Source organism: Castor canadensis, chromosome 5 (assembly GCF_047511655.1).
Source record: "Castor canadensis chromosome 5, mCasCan1.hap1v2, whole genome shotgun sequence".
NCBI lineage: Eukaryota > Metazoa > Chordata > Mammalia > Rodentia > Castoridae > Castor > Castor canadensis.
Genome location: NC_133390.1, coordinates 120,954,380 through 120,979,485, shown reverse-complemented (window position 1 = coordinate 120,979,485; position 25,106 = coordinate 120,954,380). Strand labels below are relative to the sequence as shown.

Here is a 25,106-nt window from a genome sequence, read left to right as displayed (position 1 = left end):
ATTTTTGAAAGGAATTAAAGTAACTCATATATCTCTCAAAAGGAAACCGTCTGTGCTAGAAGCAGGTGCAACATGTGCGTTGTTTCCCTGTGAGAATTGAGTTAGTTGTTAACGAATACTGCAGAAACTTAGGTGTTTTCAGGTGGAGAAAGGATCTGTTTTCACCAAAATAGGCATATAGAGCTGAGTTGAAGAAACACATGTAACTCTCCAAAGAAAAGATTCTTGTTAGAAGCTGCTGCATCCAGCACCTTGTTTCCCTGTCACAACAGAGTTAATTTTTGACAGGAATACGTCCTGCAAACCATAGGTATCAAGGTTGAGAAAGGGTAATTTTTTCCCAAAGATTCCTATTCAACAGAGTTGAAGAAACACATGTATCTCTATAATGTAAACCATGTATATTAGAAGCAGGGGCATTTAGCAGATTGTTTCCTGGTGAGAATTGTGTTAGTTCTTGAAAGGAATACTTTCTGCTACTTAGGTGTATCAGGGTGGAAATAGGCTCTGTTTGCTCCAAATTGGACTATTCAGCTGAATTTACAAAACAGCAGTATCTTCTGAAATAGATCCATGTCTGTGAGGAGCAGGAGAACCGAGCACATTTTTTCCTCGTGCAAACTGAGTTCATTTTGAAGGGAATAGTTATTGCAATCATAGTTTTCAAGATGGAGAAAGTCTCATGTTGTTTCAAGTAGACGCATTCATCAAAGTTGAAGAAACACCTGTGTCTCTCTAAAGAAACCATGTGTTTTAGAAGCAGGATTATCTAGCATACAGTTTCCTGTGTGAATCGACATATGTTTTTAAAGGAATATTTCCTAAAACTTAGGTGTTTAAGGTGGAGATGGGGTTTGTTTGATCCATATACTCCTATTCAACTGAGTTGAAGAAACACATTTATCTCTACAAAGATAACCATCCATGATAAAAGCTGCAGCACCTATCACAGTGTTTCGCTGTGAGAATCAATTTTGGTTTTGTAAGGAATATGTCCTGCAATGGAGGTTTTTCAATGTGGAGATGGGCGTCTGTTTGTTCCAAATAGCCTATTCAGCTAAGGTGAAAAAACACATGTATCTCCATAAAAAAACCATCTATGTAAGAAGGAGGAGTATGTAGCCCATTACTTCCTGAATGAATTGAGTGAGTTTTGGAAAAGAATATTTCCTTCAATGAAGGTGTTTCAAGGTGGAGATAGAGTCTGTTTGCTCAAAATAGGCCTTTTCAGCTGAGTTGAAGAAACACTTGTACCTTTCCAAAGAATACCATCATGTTAGAATCTGCAGCATCTAGCAATTGCTTCTCTATGAAAATTGTTTGTATTTGTAAGGATAACTTGGTGAAAATCATAATTGTCAAGGTGCAGAAGTGATCATTTTGTTCCAAAGAGGAATATTCAGCTGAATTCACCAAGCACATTTGTTTATATGGAAAATTATCTATGTTTGAAGCAGGAGCACCTAGTACACTGTTTCCCTGTGAAAATTGAGTTAGGTTTTGAAAGAAATACTTTTAGCAACGCAGGTGTTTCAAGGTGGTGATAGGCTCCGTTTGCTCCAAATATTCCTATTCAGCAAATTTGCAGAGACACATGCATCTTCTGATAGAGAGCCATCGCTTTTAGAATCATCAGCATCTAGCACATTGTTTCCCTGTTAGAACTGAGTTAGTTTTTGAAAGGAATACTTCCTGCAAATCATAGTTGCCAAGGTCGAGAAAAGCTCATTTTGTTCCAAATACACATGTTCAGCTAAATTGAAGAAACTCATGTATCTCTCAAAAGAAAACCATCTTTGTTAGAAACAAGTGCATCTTGCGCATTGTTTCCCTGTGAGAATTGATTTAGTTTGTATGAGAATACTTCTGCAACTTATGTCTTTCAAAGTGGAGATAAGATTTTTTTCCTCCTGGTAGGCATATTCAGCTCAGTAGAAAGACACATGTACCGCTCATAAGAAAACCATCTATGTTAAAAGCCGCAGCATCTAGCCCATTTTTTCTCTGTCCGAACTGCATTCATTTCTGTATGTAATACTTCCTGAAAATCAGAATTTTCTTTGGGGATAAAGTGTCATTTTGTTCCAAAGAGGCCTATTCATTTGAGTTGGAGAAACACATCTATCTCTATAAAGATAACCATCTTGGGTAGAACCTGCACCATCTAGCACATTGTTTCACTGTGAGAATAAATTTAAGTATTGAAGGGAATACTTTGTGCAACTTAGGTACTTTCAGGTGTTGATTAGGTATGTTTGATCCAAATAGCCTATTCAGCTAAGGTGAAAAAACATATGTATCTCCATTAAAAACCATCTCTGTAATAGCAGGAGCATCTAGCACATTGTTTCCTGAATGGATTGAGTTGCTTTTTGAAAAGAATACATCCTGCAATTGAGGTGTTTCAAGGTGGAGATAGCTCTGTTTGCTCCAAATTGACCTTTTCAGCTGAGTTGAAGAACACCGTACCTTTCCAAAGAATACCATCATGTTAGAAGTTGCAGCATCTACCAATTTCTTCTCTGTGAAAATTGTTAGTATTTGAGAGGAAAACTTCCTGCAAATCATATTTCTCAAGGTGGAGAAGTGGTTATTTTGTTCTAAAGAGGAATATCAGCTCAATTGACCAAACACATGTATGTTCATAAAGGAAACCATCTGTGTTAGAAGCAGGACCACCTAGCACATTATATCTCTGTGAGAATTGAGTTTTTGAAAGTAACACTTCTAGCAACTCAGGTGTTTCAGGTGAAGATAGGCCGTGTTTGCTCCAAATAGGCATATTCAGCTTGGTTGAACACACACAAGTATATTTGGCAGAGTACCATCTCTGTCATAAGCATCGTCATCTACCACATTGTTTCCCTGGGAGAAGTGAGTTCATTTTTGAAAGGAATTAAAGAAACTCATATATCTCTCGAAAGGAAACCGTCTGTGCTAGAAGCAGGTGCAACATGTGCGTTGTTTCCCTGTGAGAATTGAGTTAGTTGTTAACGAATACTGCAGCAACTTAGGTGTTTTCAGGTGGAGAAAGGATCTGTTTTCACCAAAATAGGCATATAGAGCTGAGTTGAAGAAACACATGTAACTCTCCAAAGAAAAGATTCTTGTTAGAAGCTGCTGCATCCAGCACCTTGTTTCCCTGTCACAACAGAGTTAATTTTGGACAGGAATACGTCCTGCAAACCATAGGTATCAAGGTTGAGAAAGGGTAATTTTTTCCCAAAGATTCCTATTCAACAGAGTTGAAGAAACACATGTATCTCTATAATGTAAACCATGTATATTAGAAGCAGGGGCATTTAGCAGATTGTTTCCTGGTGAGAATTGTGTTAGTTCTTGAAAGGAATACTTTCTGCTACTTAGGTGTATCAGGGTGGAAATAGGCTCTGTTTGCTCCAAATTGGACTATTCAGCTGAATTTACAAAACAGCAGTATCTTCTGAAATAGATCCATGTCTGTGAGGAGCAGGAGAACCGAGCACATTTTTTCCTCGTGCAAACTGAGTTCATTTTGAAGGGAATAGTTATTGCAATCATAGTTTTCAAGATGGAGAAAGTCTCATGTTGTTTCAAGTAGACGCATTCATCAAAGTTGAAGAAACACCTGTGTCTCTCTAAAGAAACCATGTGTTTTAGAAGCAGGATTATCTAGCATACAGTTTCCTGTGTGAATCGACATATGTTTTTAAAGGAATATTTCCTAAAACTTAGGTGTTTAAGGTGGAGATGGGGTTTGTTTGATCCATATACTCCTATTCAACTGAGTTGAAGAAACACATTTATCTCTACAAAGATAACCATCCATGATAAAAGCTGCAGCACCTATCACAGTGTTTCGCTGTGAGAATCAATTTTGGTTTTGTAAGGAATATGTCCTGCAATGGAGGTTTTTCAATGTGGAGATGGGCGTCTGTTTGTTCCAAATAGCCTATTCAGCTAAGGTGAAAAAACACATGTATCTCCATAAAAAAACCATCTATGTAAGAAGGAGGAGTATGTAGCCCATTACTTCCTGAATGAATTGAGTGAGTTTTGGAAAAGAATATTTCCTTCAATGAAGGTGTTTCAAGGTGGAGATAGAGTCTGTTTGCTCAAAATAGGCCTTTTCAGCTGAGTTGAAGAAACACTTGTACCTTTCCAAAGAATACCATCATGTTAGAATCTGCAGCATCTAGCAATTGCTTCTCTATGAAAATTGTTTGTATTTGTAAGGATAACTTGGTGAAAATCATAATTGTCAAGGTGCAGAAGTGATCATTTTGTTCCAAAGAGGAATATTCAGCTGAATTCACCAAGCACATTTGTTTATATGGAAAATTATCTATGTTTGAAGCAGGAGCACCTAGTACACTGTTTCCCTGTGAAAATTGAGTTAGGTTTTGAAAGAAATACTTTTAGCAACGCAGGTGTTTCAAGGTGGTGATAGGCTCCGTTTGCTCCAAATATTCCTATTCAGCAAATTTGCAGAGACACATGCATCTTCTGATAGAGAGCCATCGCTTTTAGAATCATCAGCATCTAGCACATTGTTTCCCTGTTAGAACTGAGTTAGTTTTTGAAAGGAATACTTCCTGCAAATCATAGTTGCCAAGGTCGAGAAAAGCTCATTTTGTTCCAAATACACATGTTCAGCTAAATTGAAGAAACTCATGTATCTCTCAAAAGAAAACCATCTTTGTTAGAAACAAGTGCATCTTGCGCATTGTTTCCCTGTGAGAATTGATTTAGTTTGTATGAGAATACTTCTGCAACTTATGTCTTTCAAAGTGGAGATAAGATTTTTTTCCTCCTGGTAGGCATATTCAGCTCAGTAGAAAGACACATGTACCGCTCATAAGAAAACCATCTATGTTAAAAGCCGCAGCATCTAGCCCATTTTTTCTCTGTCCGAACTGCATTCATTTCTGTATGTAATACTTCCTGAAAATCAGAATTTTCTTTGGGGATAAAGTGTCATTTTGTTCCAAAGAGGCCTATTCATTTGAGTTGGAGAAACACATCTATCTCTATAAAGATAACCATCTTGGGTAGAACCTGCACCATCTAGCACATTGTTTCACTGTGAGAATAAATTTAAGTATTGAAGGGAATACTTTGTGCAACTTAGGTACTTTCAGGTGTTGATTAGGTATGTTTGATCCAAATAGCCTATTCAGCTAAGGTGAAAAAACATATGTATCTCCATTAAAAACCATCTCTGTAATAGCAGGAGCATCTAGCACATTGTTTCCTGAATGGATTGAGTTGCTTTTTGAAAAGAATACATCCTGCAATTGAGGTGTTTCAAGGTGGAGATAGCTCTGTTTGCTCCAAATTGACCTTTTCAGCTGAGTTGAAGAACACAGTACCTTTCCAAAGAATACCATCATGTTAGAAGTTGCAGCATCTACCAATTTCTTCTCTGTGAAAATTGTTAGTATTTGAGAGGAAAACTTCCTGCAAATCATATTTCTCAAGGTGGAGAAGTGGTTATTTTGTTCTAAAGAGGAATATCAGCTCAATTGACCAAACACATGTATGTTCATAAAGGAAACCATCTGTGTTAGAAGCAGGACCACCTAGCACATTATATCTCTGTGAGAATTGAGTTTTTGAAAGTAACACTTCTAGCAACTCAGGTGTTTCAGGTGAAGATAGGCCGTGTTTGCTCCAAATAGGCATATTCAGCTTGGTTGAACACACACAAGTATATTTGGCAGAGTACCATCTCTGTCATAAGCATCGTCATCTACCACATTGTTTCCCTGGGAGAAGTGAGTTCATTTTTGAAAGGAATTAAAGAAACTCATATATCTCTCGAAAGGAAACCGTCTGTGCTAGAAGCAGGTGCAACATGTGCGTTGTTTCCCTGTGAGAATTGAGTTAGTTGTTAACGAATACTGCAGCAACTTAGGTGTTTTCAGGTGGAGAAAGGATCTGTTTTCACCAAAATAGGCATATAGAGCTGAGTTGAAGAAACACATGTAACTCTCCAAAGAAAAGATTCTTGTTAGAAGCTGCTGCATCCAGCACCTTGTTTCCCTGTCACAACAGAGTTAATTTTGGACAGGAATACGTCCTGCAAACCATAGGTATCAAGGTTGAGAAAGGGTAATTTTTTCCCAAAGATTCCTATTCAACAGAGTTGAAGAAACACATGTATCTCTATAATGTAAACCATGTATATTAGAAGCAGGGGCATTTAGCAGATTGTTTCCTGGTGAGAATTGTGTTAGTTCTTGAAAGGAATACTTTCTGCTACTTAGGTGTATCAGGGTGGAAATAGGCTCTGTTTGCTCCAAATTGGACTATTCAGCTGAATTTACAAAACAGCAGTATCTTCTGAAATAGAACCATGTCTGTGAGGAGCAGGAGAACCGAGCACATTTTTTCCTAGTGCAAACTGAGTTCATTTTGAAGGGAATAGTTATTGCAATCATAGTTTTCAAGATGGAGAACGTCTCATGTTGTTTCAAGTAGACGCATTCATCAAAGTTGAAGAAACACCTGTGTCTCTCTAAAGAAACCATGTGTTTTAGAAGCAGGATTATCTAGCATACAGTTTCCTGTGTGAATCGACATATGTTTTTAAAGGAATATTTCCTAAAACTTAGGTGTTTAAGGTGGAGATGGGGTTTGTTTGATCCATATACTCCTATTCAACTGAGTTGAAGAAACACATTTATCTCTACAAAGATAACCATCCATGATAAAAGCTGCAGCACCTATCACAGTGTTTCGCTGTGAGAATCAATTTTGGTTTTGTAAGGAATATGTCCTGCAATGGAGGTTTTTCAATGTGGAGATGGGCGTCTGTTTGTTCCAAATAGCCTATTCAGCTAAGGTGAAAAAACACATGTATCTCCATAAAAAAACCATCTATGTAAGAAGGAGGAGTATGTAGCCCATTACTTCCTGAATGAATTGAGTGAGTTTTGGAAAAGAATATTTCCTTCAATGAAGGTGTTTCAAGGTGGAGATAGAGTCTGTTTGCTCAAAATAGGCCTTTTCAGCTGAGTTGAAGAAACACTTGTACCTTTCCAAAGAATACCATCATGTTAGAATCTGCAGCATCTAGCAATTGCTTCTCTATGAAAATTGTTTGTATTTGTAAGGATAACTTGGTGAAAATCATAATTGTCAAGGTGCAGAAGTGATCATTTTGTTCCAAAGAGGAATATTCAGCTGAATTCACCAAGCACATTTGTTTATATGGAAAATTATCTATGTTTGAAGCAGGAGCACCTAGTACACTGTTTCCCTGTGAAAATTGAGTTAGGTTTTGAAAGAAATACTTTTAGCAACGCAGGTGTTTCAAGGTGGTGATAGGCTCCGTTTGCTCCAAATATTCCTATTCAGCAAATTTGCAGAGACACATGCATCTTCTGATAGAGAGCCATCGCTTTTAGAATCATCAGCATCTAGCACATTGTTTCCCTGTTAGAACTGAGTTAGTTTTTGAAAGGAATACTTCCTGCAAATCATAGTTGCCAAGGTCGAGAAAAGCTCATTTTGTTCCAAATACACATGTTCAGCTAAATTGAAGAAACTCATGTATCTCTCAAAAGAAAACCATCTTTGTTAGAAACAAGTGCATCTTGCGCATTGTTTCCCTGTGAGAATTGATTTAGTTTGTATGAGAATACTTCTGCAACTTATGTCTTTCAAAGTGGAGATAAGATTTTTTTCCTCCTGGTAGGCATATTCAGCTCAGTAGAAAGACACATTTACCGCTCATAAGAAAACCATCTATGTTAAAAGCCGCAGCATCTAGCCCATTTTTTCTCTGTCCGAACTGCATTCATTTCTGTATGTAATACTTCCTGAAAATCAGAATTTTCTTTGGGGATAAAGTGTCATTTTGTTCCAAAGAGGCCTATTCATTTGAGTTGGAGAAACACATCTATCTCTATAAAGATAACCATCCAGGGTAGAACCTGCACCATCTAGCACATTGTTTCACTGTGAGAATAAATTTAAGTATTGAAGGGAATACTTTGTGCAACTTAGGTACTTTCAGGTGTTGATTAGGTATGTTTGATCCAAATAGCCTATTCAGCTAAGGTGAAAAAACATATGTATCTCCATTAAAAACCATCTCTGTAATAGCAGGAGCATCTAGCACATTGTTTCCTGAATGGATTGAGTTGCTTTTTGAAAAGAATACATCCTGCAATTGAGGTGTTTCAAGGTGGAGATAGCTCTGTTTGCTCCAAATTGACCTTTTCAGCTGAGTTGAAGAACACCGTACCTTTCCAAAGAATACCATCATGTTAGAAGTTGCAGCATCTACCAATTTCTTCTCTGTGAAAATTGTTAGTATTTGAGAGGAAAACTTCCTGCAAATCATATTTCTCAAGGGGGAGAAGTGGTTATTTTGTTCTAAAGAGGAATATCAGCTCAATTGACCAAACACATGTATGTTCATAAAGGAAACCATCTGTGTTAGAAGCAGGACCACCTAGCACATTATATCTCTGTGAGAATTGAGTTTTTGAAAGTAACACTTCTAGCAACTCAGGTGTTTCAGGTGAAGATAGGCCGTGTTTGCTCCAAATAGGCATATTCAGCTTGGTTGAACACACACAAGTATATTTGGCAGAGTACCATCATTGTCATAAGCATCGTCATCTACCACATTCTTTCCCTGGGAGAAGTGAGTTCATTTTTGAAAGGAATTAAAGAAACTCATATATCTCTCGAAAGGAAACCGTCTGTGCTAGAAGCAGATGCAACATGTGCGTTGTTTCCCTGTGAGAATTGAGTTAGTTGTTAACGAATACTGCAGCAACTTAGGTGTTTTCAGGTGGAGAAAGGATCTGTTTTCACCAAAATAGGCATATAGAGCTGAGTTGAAGAAACACATGTAACTCTCCAAAGAAAAGATTCTTGTTAGAAGCTGCTGCATCCAGCACCTTGTTTCCCTGTCACAACAGAGTTAATTTTGGACAGGAATACGTCCTGCAAACCATAGGTATCAAGGTTGAGAAAGGGTAATTTTTTCCCAAAGATTCCTATTCAACAGAGTTGAAGAAACACATGTATCTCTATAATGTAAACCATGTATATTAGAAGCAGGGGCATTTAGCAGATTGTTTCCTGGTGAGAATTGTGTTAGTTCTTGAAAGGAATACTTTCTGCTACTTAGGTGTATCAGGGTGGAAATAGGCTCTGTTTGCTCCAAATTGGACTATTCAGCTGAATTTACAAAACAGCAGTATCTTCTGAAATAGAACCATGTCTGTGAGGAGCAGGAGAACCGAGCACATTTTTTCCTCGTGCAAACTGAGTTCATTTTGAAGGGAATAGTTATTGCAATCATAGTTTTCAAGATGGAGAAAGTCTCATGTTGTTTCAAGTAGACGCATTCATCAAAGTTGAAGAAACACCTGTGTCTCTCTAAAGAAACCATGTGTTTTAGAAGCAGGATTATCTAGCATACAGTTTCCTGTGTGAATCGACATATGTTTTTAAAGGAATATTTCCTAAAACTTAGGTGTTTAAGGTGGAGATGGGGTTTGTTTGATCCATATACTCCTATTCAACTGAATTGAAGAAACACGTTTGTCTCAACAAAGATAACCTTCCATGATAGAAGCTGCAGCACCTATCACAGTGTTTCTCTGTGAGAATCGATTTAGGCTTTGTAAGGAATATTTCCTGCAATGCAAGTTTTTCAAGGTGGAGATGGGCGTCTGTTTGTTCCAAATAGCCTATTCAGCTAAGGTGAAAAAACACATGTATCTCCATAAAAAAACCATCTATGTAAGAAGGAGGAGTATTTAGCCCATTACTTCCTGAATGAATTGAGTGAGTTTTGGAAAAGAATACTTCCTGCAATGAAGGTGTTTCAAGGTGGAGATAGAGTCTGTTTGCTCAAAATAGGCCTTTTCAGCTGAGTTGAAGAAACACTTGTACCTTTCCAAAGAATACCATCATGTTAGAATCTGCAGCATCTAGCAATTGCTTCTCTACGAAAATTGTATTTGAAAGGATAACTTCCTGAAAATCATAACTGTCAAGGTGCAGAAGTGATCATTTTGTTCCAAAGAGGAATATTCAGCTGAATTCACCAAGCACATGTGTTTATATAGAAAATTATCTATGTTTGAAGCAGGAGCACCTAGTACACTGTTTCCCTGTGAAAATTGAGTTAGGTTTTGAAAGAAATACTTTTAGCAACGCAGGTGTTTCAAGGTGGTGATAGGCTCCATTTGCTCCAAATATTCCTATTCAGCAAATTTGCAGAGACACATGCATCTTCTGATAGAGAGCCATCGCTTTTAGAATCATCAGCATCTAGCACATTGTTTCCCTGTTAGAACTGAGTTAGTTTTTGAAAGGAATACTTCCTGCAAATCATAGTTGCCAAGGTCGAGAAAAGCTCATTTTGTTCCAAATACACATGTTCAGCTAAATTGAAGAAACTCATGTATCTCTCAAAAGAAAACCATCTTTGTTAGAAACAAGTGCATCTTGCGCATTGTTTCCCTGTGAGAATTGATTTAGTTTGTATGAGAATACTTCTGCAACTTATGTCTTTCAAAGTGGAGATAAGATTTTTTTCCTCCTGGTAGGCATATTCAGCTCAGTAGAAAGACACATGTACCGCTCATAAGAAAACCATCTATGTTAGAAGCCGCAGCATCTAGCCCATTTTTCTCTGTCCGACTTGCATTCATTTCTGTATGTAATACTTCCTGAAAATCAGAATTTACTTTGGGGATAAAGTGTCATTTTGTTCCAAAGAGGCCTATTCATTTGAGTTGGAGAAACACATCTATCTCTATAAAGATAACCATCTAGGGTAGAACCTGCACCATCTAGCACATTGTTTCACTGTGAGAATAGATTTAAGTATTGAAGGGAATACTTCGTGCAACTTAGGTATTTTAAGGTGTTGATTAGGTATGTTTGATCCAAATAGCCTATTCAGCTAAGGTGAAAAAACATATGTATCTCCATTAAAAACCATCTCTGTAATAGCAGGAGCATCTAGCACATTGTTTCCTGAATGGATTGAGTTGCTTTTTGAAAAGAATACATCCTGCAATTGAGGTGTTTCAAGGTGGAGATAGCTCTGTTTGCTCCAAATTGACCTTTTCAGCTGAGTTGAAGAACACCGTACCTTTCCAAAGAATACCATCATGTTAGAAGTTGCAGCATCTACGAATTTCTTCTCTGTGAAAATTGTTAGTATTTGAGAGGAAAACTTCCTGCAAATCATATTTCTCAAGGTGGAGAAGTGGTTATTTTGTTCTAAAGAGGAATATCAGCTCAATTGACCAAACACATGTATGTTCATAAAGGAAACCATCTGTGTTAGAAGCAGGACCACCTAGCACATTATATCTCTGTGAGAATTGAGTTTTTGAAAGTAACACTTCTAGCAACTCAGGTGTTTCAGGTGAAGATAGGCCGTGTTTGCTCCAAATAGGCATATTCAGCTTGGTTGAACACACACAAGTATATTTGGCAGAGTACCATCTCTGTCATAAGCATCGTCATCTACCACATTGTTTCCCTGGGAGAAGTGAGTTCATTTTTGAAAGGAATTAAAGAAACTCATATATCTCTCGAAAGGAAACCGTCTGTGCTAGAAGCAGGTGCAACATGTGCGTTGTTTCCCTGTGAGAATTGAGTTAGTTGTTAACGAATACTGCAGCAACTTAGGTGTTTTAAGGTGGAGAAAGGATCTGTTTTCACCAAAATAGGCATATAGAGCTGAGTTGAAGAAACACATGTAACTCTCCAAAGAAAAGATTCTTGTTAGAAGCTGCTGCATCCAGCACCTTGTTTCCCTGTCACAACAGAGTTAATTTTTGACAGGAATACGTCCTGCAAACCATAGGTATCAAGGTTGAGAAAGGGTAATTTTTTCCCAAAGATTCCTATTCAACAGAGTTGAAGAAACACATGTATCTCTATAATGTAAACCATGTATATTAGAAGCAGGGGCATGTAGCAGAGTGTTTCCTGGTGAGAATTGAGTTAGTTCTTGAAAGAAATACTTTCTGCTACTTAGGTGTATCAGGGTGGAAATAGGCTCTGTTTGCTCCAAATTGGACTATTCAGCTGAATTTACAAAACAGCAGTATCTTCTGAAATAGAACCATGTCTGTGAGGAGCAAGAGAACCGAGCACATTTTTTCCTCGTGCAAACTGAGTTCATTTTGAAGGGAATAGTTATTGCAATCATAGTTTTCAAGATGGAGAAAGTCTCATGTTGTTTCAAGTAGACGCATTCATCAAAGTTGAAGAAACACCTGTGTCTCTCTAAAGAAACCATGTGTTTTAGAAGCAGGATTATCTAGCATACAGTTTCCTGTGTGAATCGACATATGTTTTTAAAGGAATATTTCCTAAAACTTAGGTGTTTAAGGTGGAGATGGGGTTTGTTTGAACCATATACTCCTATTCAACTGAATTGAAGAAACACGTTTGTCTCAACAAAGATAACCTTCCATGATAGAAGCTGCAGCACCTATCACAGTGTTTCGCTGTGAGAATCGATTTAGGCTTTGTAAGGAATATTTCCTGCAATGCAAGTTTTTCAAGGTGGAGATGGGCGTCTGTTTGTTCCAAATAGCCTATTCAGCTAAGGTGAAAAAACACATGTATCTCCATAAAAAAACCATCTATGTAAGAAGGAGGAGTATTTAGCCCATTACTTCCTGAATGAATTGAGTGAGTTTTGGAAAAGAATACTTCCTGCAATGAAGGTGTTTCAAGGTGGAGATAGAGTCTGTTTGCTCAAAATAGGCCTTTTCAGCTGAGTTGAAGAAACACTTGTACCTTTCCAAAGAATACCATCATGTTAGAATCTGCAGCATCTAGCAATTGCTTCTCTACGAAAATTGTTTGTATTTGAAAGGATAACTTCCTGAAAATCATAACTGTCAAGGTGCAGAAGTGATCATTTTGTTCCAAAGAGGAATATTCAGCTGAATTCACCAAGCACATGTGTTTATATAGAAAATTATCTATGTTTGAAGCAGGAGCACCTAGTACACTGTTTCCCTGTGAAAATTGAGTTAGGTTTTGAAAGAAATACTTTTAGCAACGCAGGTGTTTCAAGGTGGTGATAGGCTCCGTTTGCTCCAAATATTCCTATTCAGCAAATTTGCAGAGACACATGCATCTTCTGATAGAGAGCCATCGCTTTTAGAATCATCAGCATCTAGCACATTGTTTCCCTGTTAGAACTGAGTTAGTTTTTGAAAGGAATACTTCCTGCAAATCATAGTTGCCAAGGTCGAGAAAAGCTCATTTTGTTCCAAATACACATGTTCAGCTAAATTGAAGAAACTCATGTATCTCTCAAAAGAAAACCATCTTTGTTAGAAACAAGTGCATCTTGCGCATTGTTTCCCTGTGAGAATTGATTTAGTTTGTATGAGAATACTTCTGCAACTTATGTCTTTCAAAGTGGAGATAAGATTTTTTTCCTCCTGGTAGGCATATTCAGCTCAGTAGAAAGACACATGTACCGCTCATAAGAAAACCATCTATGTTAGAAGCCGCAGCATCTAGCCCATTTTTTCTCTGTCCGACCTGCATTCATTTCTGTATGTAATACTTCCTGAAAATCAGAATTTACTTTGGGGATAAAGTGTCATTTTGTTCCAAAGAGGCCTATTCATTTGAGTTGGAGAAACACATCTATCTCTATAAAGATAACCATCTAGGGTAGAACCTGCACCATCTAGCACATTGTTTCACTGTGAGAATAGATTTAAGTATTGAAGGGAATACTTCGTGCAACTTAGGTATTTTAAGGTGTTGATTAGGTATGTTTGATCCAAATAGCCTATTCAGCTAAGGTGAAAAAACATATGTATCTCCATGAAAAACCATCTCTGTAATAGCAGGAGCATCTAGCACATTGTTTCCTGAATGGATTGAGTTACTTTTTGAAAAGAATACATCCTGCAATTGAGGTGTTTCAAGGTGGAGATAGCTCTGTTTGCCCCAAATTGGCCTTTTCAGCTGAGTCGAAGAACACCGTACCTTTCCAAAGAATACCATCATGTTAGAAGTTGCAGCATCTACCAATTTCTTCTCTGTGAAAATTGTTAGTATTTGAGAGGAAAACTTCCTGCAAATCATATTTCTCAAGGTGGAGAAGTGGTTATTTTGTTCTAAAGGGGAATATCAGCTCAATTGACTAAACACATGTATGTTCATAAAGGAAACCATCTGTGTTAGAAGCAGGACCACCTAGCACATTATATCTTTGTGAGAATTGAGTTAGTTTTTGAAAGGAACACTTCTAGCAACTCAGGTGTTTCAGGTGAAGATAGGCCGTGTTTGCTCCAAATAGGCATATTCAGCTTGGTTGAACACACACAAGTATATTTGGCAGAGTACCATCTCTGCCATAAGCATCGTCATCTACCACATTGTTTCCCTGTGAGAATTGAGTTCATTTTTGAAAGGAATTAAAGAAACTCATATATCTCTCAAAAGGAAACCATCTGTGCTAGAAGCAGGTGCAACATGTGCGTTGTTTCCCTGTGAGAATTGAGTTAGTTGTTAACGAATACTGCAGCAACTTAGGTGTTTTAAGGTGGAGAAAGGATCTGTTTTCACCAAAATAGGCATATACAGCTGAGTTGAAGAAACACATGTAACTCTCCAAAGAAAAGATTCTTGTTAGAAGCTGCTGCATCCAGCACCTTGTTTCCCTGTCACAACAGAGTTAATTTTTGACAGGAATACGTCCTGCAAACCATAGGTATCAAGGTTGAGAAAGGGTAATTTTTTCCCAAAGATTCCTATTCAACAGAGTTGAAGAAACACATGTATCTCTATAATGTAAACCATCTATATTAGAAGCAGGGGCATGTAGCAGATTGTTTCCTGGTGAGAATTGAGTTAGTTCTTGAAAGGAATACTTTCTGCCACTTAGGTGTATCAATGTGGAAATAGGCTCTGTTTGCTCCAAATTGGACTATTCAGCTGAATTTACAAAACAGCAGTATCTTCTGAAACAGAAACATGTCTGTGAGAAGCAGGAGAACCGAGCACATTTTTTCCTCGTGCAAACTGAGTTCATTTTGAAGGGAATAGTTATTGCAATCATAGTTTTCAAGATGGAGAAAGTCTCATGTTGTTTCAAGTAGACGCATTCATCAAAGTTGAAGAAACACCTGTGTCTCTCTAAAGAAACCATGTGTTTTAGAAGCAGGATTATCTAGCATACAGTTTCCTGTGTGAATCGACATATGTTTTTAAAGGAATATTTCCTAAAACTTAGGTGTTTAAGGTGGAGATGGGGTTTGTTTGATCCATATACTCCTATTCAACTGAATTGAAGAAACACGTTTGTCTCAACAAAGATAACCTTCCATGATAGAAGCTGCAGCACCTATCACAGTGTTTCGCTGTGAGAATCGATTTAGGCTTTGTAAGGAATATTTCCTGCAATGCAAGTTTTTCAAGGTGGAGATGGGCGTCTGTTTGTTCCAAATAGCCTATTCAGCTAAGGTGAAAAAACACATGTATCTCCATAAAAAAACCATCTATGTAAGAAGGAGGAGTATTTAGCCCATTACTTCCTGAATGAATTGAGTGAGTTTTGGAAAAGAATACTTCCTGCAATAAAGGTGTTTCAAGGTGGAGATAGAGTCTGTTTGCTCAAAATAGGCCTTTTCAGCTGAGTTGAAGAAACACTTGTACCTTTCCAAAGAATACCATCATGTTAGAATCTGCAGCATCTAGCAATTGCTTCTCTATGAAAATTGTTTGTATTTGAAAGGATAACTTCCTGAAAATCATAACTGTCAAGGTGCAGAAGTGACCATTTTGTTCCAAAGAGGAATATTCAGCTGAATTCACCAAGCACATGTGTTTATATAGAAAATTATCTATGTTTGAAGCAGGAGCACCTAGTACACTGTTTCCCTGTGAAAATTGAGTTAGGTTTTGAAAGAAATACTTTTAGCAACGCAGGTGTTTCAAGGTGGTGATAGGCTCCGTTTGCTCCAAATATTCCTATTCAGCAAATTTGCAGAGACACATGCATCTTCTGATAGAGAGCCATCGCTTTTAGAATCATCAGCATCTAGCACATTGTTTCCCTGTTAGAACTGAGTTAGTTTTTGAAAGGAATACTTCCTGCAAATCATAGTTGCCAAGGTCGAGAAAAGCTCATTTTGTTCCAAATACACATGTTCAGCTAAATTGAAGAAACTCATGTATCTCTCAAAAGAAAACCATCTTTGTTAGAAACAAGTGCATCTTGCGCATTGTTTCCCTGTGAGAATTGATTTAGTTTGTATGAGAATACTTCTGCAACTTATGTCTTTCAAAGTGGAGATAAGATTTTTTTCCTCCTGGTAGGCATATTCAGCTCAGTAGAAAGACACATGTACCGCTCATAAGAAAACCATCTATGTTAGAAGCCGCAGCATCTAGCCCATTTTTTCTCTGTCCGACCTGCATTCATTTCTGTATGTAATACTTCCTGAAAATCAGAATTTACTTTGGGGATAAAGTGTCATTTTGTTCCAAAGAGGCCTATTCATTTGAGTTGGAGAAACACATCTATCTCTATAAAGATAACCATCTAGGGTAGAACCTGCACCATCTAGCACATTGTTTCACTGTGAGAATAGATTTAAGTATTGAAGGGAATACTTCGTGCAACTTAGGTATTTTAAGGTGTTGATTAGGTATGTTTGATCCAAATAGCCTATTCAGCTAAGGTGAAAAAACATATGTATCTCCATTAAAAACCATCTCTGTAATAGCAGGAGCATCTAGCACATTGTTTCCTGAATGGATTGAGTTACTTTTTGAAAAGAATACATCCTGCAATTGAGGTGTTTCAAGGTGGAGATAGCTCTGTTTGCCCCAAATTGGCCTTTTCAGCTGAGTCGAAGAACACCGTACCTTTCCAAAGAATACCATCATGTTAGAAGTTGCAGCATCTACCAATTTCTTCTCTGTGAAAATTGTTAGTATTTGAGAGGAAAACTTCCTGCAAATCATATTTCTCAAGGTGGAGAAGTGGTTATTTTGTTCTAAAGGGGAATATCAGCTCAATTGACTAAACACATGTATGTTCATAAAGGAAACCATCTGTGTTAGAAGCAGGACCACCTAGCACATTATATCTTTGTGAGAATTGAGTTAGTTTTTGAAAGGAACACTTCTAGCAACTCAGGTGTTTCAGGTGAAGATAGGCCGTGTTTGCTCCAAATAGGCATATTCAGCTTGGTTGAACACACACAAGTATATTTGGCAGAGTACCATCTCTGCCATAAGCATCGTCATCTACCACATTGTTTCCCTGTGAGAATTGAGTTCATTTTTGAAAGGAATTAAAGAAACTCATATATCTCTCAAAAGGAAACCATCTGTGCTAGAAGCAGGTGCAACATGTGCGTTGTTTCCCTGTGAGAATTGAGTTAGTTGTTAACGAATACTGCAGCAACTTAGGTGTTTTAAGGTGGAGAAAGGATCTGTTTTCACCAAAATAGGCATATACAGCTGAGTTGAAGAAACACATGTAACTCTCCAAAGAAAAGATTCTTGTTAGAAGCTGCTGCATCCAGCACCTTGTTTCCCTGTCACAACAGAGTTAATTTTTGACAGGAATACGTCCTGCAAACCATAGGTATCAAGGTTGAGAAAGGGTAATTTTTTCCCAAAGATTCCTATTCAACAGAGTTGAAGAAACACATGTATCTCTATAATGTAAACCATCTATATTAGAAGCAGGGGCATGTAGCAGATTGTTTCCTGGTGAGAATTGAGTTAGTTCTTGAAAGGAATACTTTCTGCCACTTAGGTGTATCAATGTGGAAATAGGCTCTGTTTGCTCCAAATTGGACTATTCAGCTGAATTTACAAAACAGCAGTATCTTCTGAAACAGAAACATGTCTGTGAGAAGCAGGAGAACCGAGCACATTTTTTCCTCGTGCAAACTGAGTTCATTTTGAAGGGAATAGTTCTTGCAATCATAGTTTTCAAGATGGAGAAAGTCTCATGTTGTTTCAAGTAGACGCATTCATCAAAGTTGAAGAAACACCTGTGTCTCTCTAAAGAAACCATGTGTTTTAGAAGCAGGATTATCTAGCATACAGTTTCCTGTGTGAATCGACATATGTTTTTAAAGGAATATTTCCTAAAACTTAGGTGTTTAAGGTGGAGATGGGGTTTGTTTGATCCATATACTCCTATTCAACTGAATTGAAGAAACACGTTTGTCTCAACAAAGATAACCTTCCATGATAGAAGCTGCAGCACCTATCACAGTGTTTCGCTGTGAGAATCGATTTAGGCTTTGTAAGGAATATTTCCTGCAATGCAAGTTTTTCAAGGTGGAGATGGGCGTCTGTTTGTTCCAAATAGCCTATTCAGCTAAGGTGAAAAAACACATGTATCTCCATAAAAAAACCATCTATGTAAGAAGGAGGAGTATTTAGCCCATTACTTCCTGAATGAATTGAGTGAGTTTTGGAAAAGAATACTTCCTGCAATAAAGGTGTTTCAAGGTGGAGATAGAGTCTGTTTGCTCAAAATAGGCCTTTTCAGCTGAGTTGAAGAAACACTTGTACCTTTCCAAAGAATACCATCATGTTAGAATCTGCAGCATCTAGCAATTGCTTCTCTACGAAAATTGTTTGTATTTGAAAGGATAACTTCCTGAAAATCATAACTGTCAAGGTGCAGAAGTGACCATTTTGTTCCAAAGAGGAATATTCAGCTGAATTCACCAAGCACATGTGTTTATATAGAAAATTATCTATGTTTGAAGCAGGAGCACCTAGTACACTGTTTCCCTGTGAAAATTGAGTTAGGTTTTGAAAGAAATACTTTTAGCAACGCAGGTGTTTCAAGGTGGTGATAGGCTCCGTTTGCTCCAAATATTCCTATTCAGCAAATTTGCAGAGACACATGCATCTTCTGATAGAGAGCCATCGCTTTTAGAATCATCAGCATCTAGCACATTGTTTCCCTGTTAGAACTGAGTTAGTTTTTGAAAGGAATACTTCCTGCAAATCATAGTTGCCAAGGTCGAGAAAAGCTCATTTTGTTCCAAATACACATGTTCAGCTAAATTGAAGAAACTCATGTATCTCTCAAAAGAAAACCATCTTTGTTAGAAACAAGTGCATCTTGCGCATTGTTTCCCTGTGAGAATTGATTTAGTTTGTATGAGAATACTTCTGCAACTTATGTCTTTCAAAGTGGAGATAAGATTTTTTTCCTCCTGGTAGGCATATTCAGCTCAGTAGAAAGACACATGTACCGCTCATAAGAAAACCATCTATGTTAGAAGCCGCAGCATCTAGCCCATTTTTTCTCTGTCCGACCTGCATTCATTTCTGTATGTAATACTTCCTGAAAATCAGAATTTACTTTGGGGATAAAGTGTCATTTTGTTCCAAAGAGGCCTATTCATTTGAGTTGGAGAAACACATCTATCTCTATAAAGATAACCATCTAGGGTAGAACCTGCACCATCTAGCACATTGTTTCACTGTGAGAATAGATTTAAGTATTGAAGGGAATACTTCGTGCAACTTAGGTATTTTAAGGTGTTGATTAGGTATGTTTGATCCAAATAGCCTATTCAGCTAAGGTGAAAAAACATATGTATCTCCATTAAAAACCATCTCTGTAATAGCAGGAGCATCTAGCACATTGTTTCCTGAATGGATTGAGTTACTTTTTGAAAAGAATACATCCTGCAATTGAGGTGTTTCAAGGTGGAGATAGCTCTGTTTGCCCCAAATTGGCCTTTTCAGCTGAGTCGAAGAACACCGTACCTTTCCAAAGAATACCATCATGTTAGAAGTTGCAGCATCTACCAATTTCTTCTCTGTGAAAATTGTTAGTATTTGAGAGGAAAACTTCCTGCAAATCATATTTCTCAAGGTGGAGAAGTGGTTATTTTGTTCTAAAGGGGAATATCAGCTCAATTGACCAAACACATGTATGTTCATAAAGGAAACCATCTGTGTTAGAAGCAGGACCACCTAGCACATTATATCTTTGTGAGAATTGAGTTAGTTTTTGAAAGTAACACTTCTAGCAACTCAGGTGTTTCAGGTGAAGATAGGCCGTGTTTGCTCCAAATAGGCATATTCAGCTTGGTTGAACACACACAAGTATATTTGGCAGAGTACCATCTCTGCCATAAGCATCGTCATCTACCACATTGTTTCCCTGTGAGAACTGAGTTCATTTTTTTTTTTTTATTTTTTTTTTTTTATTTTTCTTTTTTATTCTTTTATTTTTTTTTTAAAAGCCAGGGGAGAGCGCGAACGCAGTCCCCCACTACCACAAATTATGCAGTCGATTTTCCCACATTTGGGGAAATCGCAGGGGTCAGCACATCCGGAGTGCAATGGATAAGCCTCGCCCTGGGAAAACCACCTTCGTGATCATGGTATCTCCCCTGCCAGGTAAGTATTTGAGTTCATTTTTGAAAGGAATTAAAGAAACTCATATATCTCTCAAAAGGAAACCATCTGTGCTAGAAGCAGGTGCAACATGTGCGTTGTTTCCCTGTGAGAATTGAGTTAGTTGTTAACGAATACTGCAGCAACTTAGGTGTTTTAAGGTGGAGAAAGGATCTGTTTTCACCAAAATAGGCATATACAGCTGAGTTGAAGAAACACATGTAACTCTCCAAAGAAAAGATTCTTGTTAGAAGCTGCTGCATCCAGCACCTTGTTTCCCTGTCACAACAGAGTTAATTTTTGACAGGAATACGTCCTGCAAACCATAGGTATCAAGGTTGAGAAAGGGTAATTTTTTCCCAAAGATTCCTATTCAACAGAGTTGAAGAAACACATGTATCTCTATAATGTAAACCATCTATATTAGAAGCAGGGGCATGTAGCAGATTGTTTCCTGGTGAGAATTGAGTTAGTTCTTGAAAGGAATACTTTCTGCCACTTAGGTGTATCAATGTGGAAATAGGCTCTGTTTGCTCCAAATTGGACTATTCAGCTGAATTTACAAAACAGCAGTATCTTCTGAAACAGAAACATGTCTGTGAGAAGCAGGAGAACCGAGCACATTTTTTCCTCGTGCAAACTGAGTTCATTTTGAAGGGAATAGTTATTGCAATCATAGTTTTCAAGATGGAGAAAGTCTCATGTTGTTTCAAGTAGACGCATTCATCAAAGTTGAAGAAACACCTGTGTCTCTCTAAAGAAACCATGTGTTTTAGAAGCAGGATTATCTAGCATACAGTTTCCTGTGTGAATCGACATATGTTTTTAAAGGAATATTTCCTAAAACTTAGGTGTTTAAGGTGGAGATGGGGTTTGTTTGATCCATATACTCCTATTCAACTGAATTGAAGAAACACGTTTGTCTCAACAAAGATAACCTTCCATGATAGAAGCTGCAGCAGCTATCACAGTGTTTCGCTGTGAGAATCGATTTAGGCTTTGTAAGGAATATTTCCTGCAATGCAAGTTTTTCAAGGTGGAGATGGGCGTCTGTTTGTTCCAAATAGCCTATTCAGCTAAGGTGAAAAAACACATGTATCTCCATAAAAAAACCATCTATGTAAGAAGGAGGAGTATTTAGCCCATTACTTCCTGAATGAATTGAGTGAGTTTTGGAAAAGAATACTTCCTGCAATAAAGGTGTTTCAAGGTGGAGATAGAGTCTGTTTGCTCAAAATAGGCCTTTTCAGCTGAGTTGAAGAAACACTTGTACCTTTCCAAAGAATACCATCATGTTAGAATCTGCAGCATCTAGCAATTGCTTCTCTACGAAAATTGTTTGTATTTGAAAGGATAACTTCCTGAAAATCATAACTGTCAAGGTGCAGAAGTGACCATTTTGTTCCAAAGAGGAATATTCAGCTGAATTCACCAAGCACATGTGTTTATATAGAAAATTATCTATGTTTGAAGCAGGAGCACCTAGTACACTGTTTCCCTGTGAAAATTGAGTTAGGTTTTGAAAGAAATACTTTTAGCAACGCAGGTGTTTCAAGGTGGTGATAGGCTCCGTTTGCTCCAAATATTCCTATTCAGCAAATTTGCAGAGACACATGCATCTTCTGATAGAGAGCCACCGCTTTTAGAATCATCAGCATCTAGCACATTGTTTCCCTGTTAGAACTGAGTTAGTTTTTGAAAGGAATACTTCCTGCAAATCATAGTTGCCAAGGTCGAGAAAAGCTCATTTTGTTCCAAATACACATGTTCAGCTAAATTGAAGAAACTCATGTATCTCTCAAAAGAAAACCATCTTTGTTAGAAACAAGTGCATCTTGCGCATTGTTTCCCTGTGAGAATTGATTTAGTTTGTATGAGAATACTTCTGCAACTTATGTCTTTCAAAGTGGAGATAAGATTTTTTTCCTCCTGGTAGGCATATTCAGCTCAGTAGAAAGACACATGTACCGCTCATAAGAAAACCATCTATGTTAGAAGCCGCAGCATCTAGCCCATTTTTTCTCTGTCCGACCTGCATTCATTTCTGTATGTAATACTTCCTGAAAATCAGAATTTACTTTGGGGATAAAGTGTCATTTTGTTCCAAAGAGGCCTATTCATTTGAGTTGGAGAAACACATCTATCTCTATAAAGATAACCATCTAGGGTAGAACCTGCACCATCTAGCACATTGTTTCACTGTGAGAATAGATTTAAGTATTGAAGGGAATACTTCGTGCAACTTAGGTATTTTAAGGTGTTGATTAGGTATGTTTGATCCAAATAGCCTATTCAGCTAAGGTGAAAAAACATATGTATCTCCATTAAAAACCATCTCTGTAATAGCAGGAGCATCTAGCACATTGTTTCCTGAATGGATTGAGTTACTTTTTGAAAAGAATACATCCTGCAATTGAGGTGTTTCAAGGTGGAGATAGCTCTGTTTGCCCCAAATTGGCCTTTTCAGCTGAGTCGAAGAACACCGTACCTTTCCAAAGAATACCATCATGTTAGAAGTTGCAGCATCTACCAATTTCTTCTCTGTGAAAATTGTTAGTATTTGAGAGGAAAACTTCCTGCAAATCATATTTCTCAAGGTGGAGAAGTGGTTATTTTGTTCTAAAGAGGAATATCAGCTCAATTGACCAAACACATGTATGTTCATAAAGGAAACCATCTGTGTTAGAAGCAGGACCACCTAGCACATTATATCTCTGTGAGAATTGAGTTAGTTTTTGAAAGTAACACTTCTAGCAACTCAGGTGTTTCAGGTGAAGATAGGCCGTGTTTGCTCCAAATAGGCATATTCAGCTTGGTTGAACACACACAAGTATATTTGGCAGAGTACCATCTCTGTCATAAGCATCGTCATCTACCACATTGTTTCCCTGGGAGAAGTGAGTTCATTTTTGAGAGGAATTAAAGAAACTCATATATCTCTCGAAAGGAAACCGTCTGTGCTAGAAGCAGGTGCAACATGTGCGTTGTTTCCCTGTGAGAATTGAGTTAGTTGTTAACGAATACTGCAGCAACTTAGGTGTTTTAAGGTGGAGAAAGGATCTGTTTTCACCAAAATAGGCATATAGAGCTGAGTTGAAGAAACACATGTAACTCTCCAAAGAAAAGATTCTTGTTAGAAGCTGCTGCATCCAGCACCTTGTTTCCCTGTCACAACAGAGTTAATTTTTGACAGGAATACGTCCTGCAAACCATAGGTATCAAGGTTGAGAAAGGGTAATTTTTTCCCAAAGATTCCTATTCAACAGAGTTGAAGAAACACATGTATCTCTATAATGTAAACCATGTATATTAGAAGCAGGGGCATTTAGCAGATTGTTTCCTGGTGAGAATTGTGTTAGTTCTTGAAAGGAATACTTTCTGCTACTTAGGTGTATCAGGGTGGAAATAGGCTCTGTTTGCTCCAAATTGGACTATTCAGCTGAATTTACAAAACAGCAGTATCTTCTGAAACAGAACCATGTCTGTGAGGAGCAGGAGAACCGAGCACATTTTTTCCTCGTGCAAACTGAGTTCATTTTGAAGGGAATAGTTATTGCAATCATAGTTTTCAAGATGGAGAAAGTCTCATGTTGTTTCAAGTAGACGCATTCATCAAAGTTGAAGAAACACCTGTGTCTCTCTAAAGAAACCATGTGTTTTAGAAGCAGGATTATCTAGCATACAGTTTCCCTGTGTGAATCGACATATGTTTTTAAAGGAATATTTCCTAAAACTTAGGTGTTTAAGGTGGAGATGGGGTTTGTTTGATCCATATACTCCTATTCAACTGAATTGAAGAAACACATTTATCTCAACAAAGATAACCTTCCATGATAGAAGCTGCAGCACCTATCACAGTGTTTCGCTGTGAGAATCGATTTAGGCTTTGTAAGGAATATTTCCTGCAATGCAAGTTTTTCAAGGTGGAGATGGGCGTCTGTTTGTTCCAAATAGCCTATTCAGCTAAGGTGAAAAAACACATGTATCTCCATAAAAAAACCATCTATGTAAGAAGGAGGAGTATTTAGCCCATTACTTCCTGAATGAATTGAGTGAGTTTTGGAAAAGAATACTTCCTGCAATGAAGGTGTTTCAAGGTGGAGATAGAGTCTGTTTGCTCAAAATAGGCCTTTTCAGCTGAGTTGAAGAAACACTTGTACCTTTCCAAAGAATACCATCATGTTAGAATCTGCAGCATCTAGCAATTGCTTCTCTACGAAAATTGTTTTTATTTGAAAGGATAACTTCCTGAAAATCATAATTGTCAAGGTGCAGAAGTGATCATTTTGTTCCAAAGAGGAATATTCAGCTGAATTCACCAAGCACATGTGTTTATATAGAAAATTATCTATGTTTGAAGCAGGAGCACCTAGTACACTGTTTCCCTGTGAAAATTGAGTTAGGTTTTGAAAGAAAAACTTTTAGCAACGCAGGTGTTTCAAGGTGGTGATAGGCTCCGTTTGCTCCAAATATTCCTATTCAGCAAATTTGCAGAGACACATGCATCTTCTGATAGAGAGCCATCGCTTTTAGAATCATCAGCATCTAGCACATTGTTTCCCTGTTAGAACTGAGTTAGTTTTTGAAAGGAATACTTCCTGCAAATCATAGTTGCCAAGGTCGAGAAAAGCTCATTTTGTTCCAAATACACATGTTCAGCTAAATTGAAGAAACTCATGTATCTCTCAAAAGAAAACCATCTTTGT

General features: G+C 37.7%; 1 non-coding gene across 1 annotated transcript; it reads right to left on the bottom strand.

Moving 5' to 3' along the window:
- Positions 1-20,247: 20,247 nt before the first annotated feature.
- LOC141423485 (U1 spliceosomal RNA) lies at positions 20,248-20,411 on the bottom strand. The gene has a single exon (XR_012448351.1). It is a non-coding gene; the product is annotated as a U1 spliceosomal RNA (small nuclear RNA).
- Between the last annotated feature and the right edge of the window lie 4,695 nt (positions 20,412-25,106).